General features: G+C 49.2%; 5 non-coding genes and 2 pseudogenes across 5 annotated transcripts; all 7 read left to right on the top strand.

Moving 5' to 3' along the window:
* On the top strand, window positions 1-100 carry LOC124894449 (annotated as a pseudogene).
* Window positions 101-274: 174 nt separating this feature from the next.
* LOC124894451 lies at window positions 275-393 on the top strand. Its single transcript, XR_007051186.1, has one exon. It is a non-coding gene; the product is annotated as a 5S ribosomal RNA (ribosomal RNA).
* Window positions 394-569: 176 nt separating this feature from the next.
* Window positions 570-688, top strand: LOC124894447. Its single transcript, XR_007051184.1, has one exon. It is a non-coding gene; the product is annotated as a 5S ribosomal RNA (ribosomal RNA).
* A 172-nt stretch (window positions 689-860) lies between these two features.
* LOC124894446 lies at window positions 861-977 on the top strand. Its single transcript, XR_007051183.1, has one exon. It is a non-coding gene; the product is annotated as a 5S ribosomal RNA (ribosomal RNA).
* Window positions 978-1,151: 174 nt separating this feature from the next.
* Window positions 1,152-1,270, top strand: LOC124894444. The gene has a single exon (XR_007051181.1). It is a non-coding gene; the product is annotated as a 5S ribosomal RNA (ribosomal RNA).
* Window positions 1,271-1,442: 172 nt separating this feature from the next.
* LOC124894452 lies at window positions 1,443-1,561 on the top strand. The gene has a single exon (XR_007051187.1). It is a non-coding gene; the product is annotated as a 5S ribosomal RNA (ribosomal RNA).
* A 172-nt stretch (window positions 1,562-1,733) lies between these two features.
* LOC124894448 lies at window positions 1,734-1,852 on the top strand (annotated as a pseudogene).
* The last annotated feature ends 82 nt before the right edge of the window (window positions 1,853-1,934 follow it).

Here is a 1,934-nt window from a genome sequence, read left to right as displayed (position 1 = left end):
CTAACGCACCGGATTCCATCAGAACTCCGAAGTTAAGCGTGCTTGGGCGAGAGTAGTACTAGGATGGGTGACCCCCTGGGAAGTCTTCGTGTTGCATCCCTTCTTTTTTTGTTTCCTTTAAAATTCTGTTTAATTTTGCCGGTTCGATCCGCGAATCTTTTGTTTTTCCTCTTGGCGGAAACGAGAAAGGGGGCAAGGCGCGAGGCGCGCGTGCGGGGTGTGACGGGCGGCGGTGGAGATGAAGCATAATAGAATTTGGAGTGCTGGGAATGACGGATGCGATCATACCAGCACTAATGCAGCGGATTCCATCAGAACTCCGAAGTTAAGCGTGCTTGGGCGAGAGTAGTACTAGGATGGGTGACCTCCTGGGATGTCCTCGTGTTGCATCCTTTCCTTTTTTGTTTCCTTTCAAATTCAGTTTAATTTTGCCGGTTCGATCCGCGAATCTTTTGTTTTACCTCTTGGCGGAAACGAGAACAGGGGAAAAGCGAAGGGGCCGGCGTGCGGTGTGTGACTGGCGGCGTAGGAGAAAGAGGCATAATAGAATTTGGAGTTCTGGGAATAACGGATGCGATCATACCAGCACTAACGTACCGAATCCCATCAAAACTCTGAAGTTAAGCGTACTTGGGCGAGAGTAGTACTAGGATGAGTGACCCCCTGGGAAATCCTCGTGTTGCATCGCTTTTTTTTTTCCATTAAAATTCGGTTTAATTTTACCGGTTCCATCGGCGAATCTTTTTGTTTTTCCTCGTGGCAGAAACAAAAAAGGGGGCAAGGCGCAGGGGCGCGCGTGCGGGGCTTGACGGGCGGCGGAGGAGATGAAGCATAATAGAATTTGGAGTGCTGGGAATGACGGATGCGATCATACCAGCACTAATGCAGCGGATTCCATCAGAACTCCGAAGTTAAGTGTGCTTGGGAGAGTAGTACTAGGATGGGTGACCCCCTGGGATGTCCTCGTGTTGCATCCCTTTTTTTTTTTCCTTTAAAATTCGATTTAATATTACCGGTTCGATCGGCGAATCTTTTTGTTTTTCCTCTTGGCGGAAACGAGAACGGAGGCAAGGCGCAGGGGCGCGCGTGCGGGGTATGACGAGCGGCGGAGGAGAAAGAGGCATAATAGAATTTGGAGTGCTGGGATTGACGGATGTGATCATACCAGCACTAACGCACCGGATTCCATCAGAACTCCGAAGTTAAGCGTGCTTGGGCGAGAGTAGTACTAGGATGGTTGACCCCTTGGGAAGTCCTCGTGTTGCATACCTTTTTTTTTCGTTTAAAATTCGGTTTAATTTTGCCGGTTCGATCGGCGAATCTTTTTGTTTTTCCTCTTGGTCGAAACGAGAACGGGGGAAAAGCGCAGGGGTGCACGTGCGGTGTGTGACTGGCGGCGTAGGAGAAAGAGACATAATAGAACTTAGAGTGCTGGGAATGACGGATGCGATCATACCAACACTAACGCACCGGATCCCATCAGAACCCCGAAGTTAAGCGTGCTTGGGCGAGAGTAGTACTAGGATGGTTGACCCCTTGGGAAGTCCTCGTGTCGCATCTCTTTTTTTTTCCTTTAAAATTCGGTTTAATTTTGCCGGTTCGATCGGCGAATCTTTTTGTTTTTCCTTTTGGTGGAAACGAGAACGGGGGAAAAGCGCAGGGGCGCGCGTGCGGTGTGTGACTGGCGGTGTAGGAGAAAGAGGCGTAATAGAATTTGGAGTGCTGGGAATGACGGATGCGATCATACTAGCACTAACGCACCGGATCCCATCAATACCCCCAAGTTAAGCGTGCTTCGGCGAGAGTAGTACTAGGATGGTTGACCCCTTGTGAAGTCCTCGTGTTGCATCCCTTTTTTTTTCCTTTAAAATTCGATTTAATTTTGTCGGTTCGATCGGCGAATCTTTTTGTTTTTCCTCTTGGCGGAAACGAGA

The sequence above is a fragment of the Capsicum annuum genome, unplaced genomic scaffold, assembly GCF_002878395.1.
Source record: "Capsicum annuum cultivar UCD-10X-F1 unplaced genomic scaffold, UCD10Xv1.1 ctg74163, whole genome shotgun sequence".
In the NCBI taxonomy this organism is placed as follows: Eukaryota; Viridiplantae; Streptophyta; class Magnoliopsida; order Solanales; family Solanaceae; genus Capsicum; species Capsicum annuum.
Note: the sequence above shows the minus strand (reverse complement) of the source record. Positions and strands in the feature narration are given on the sequence as shown.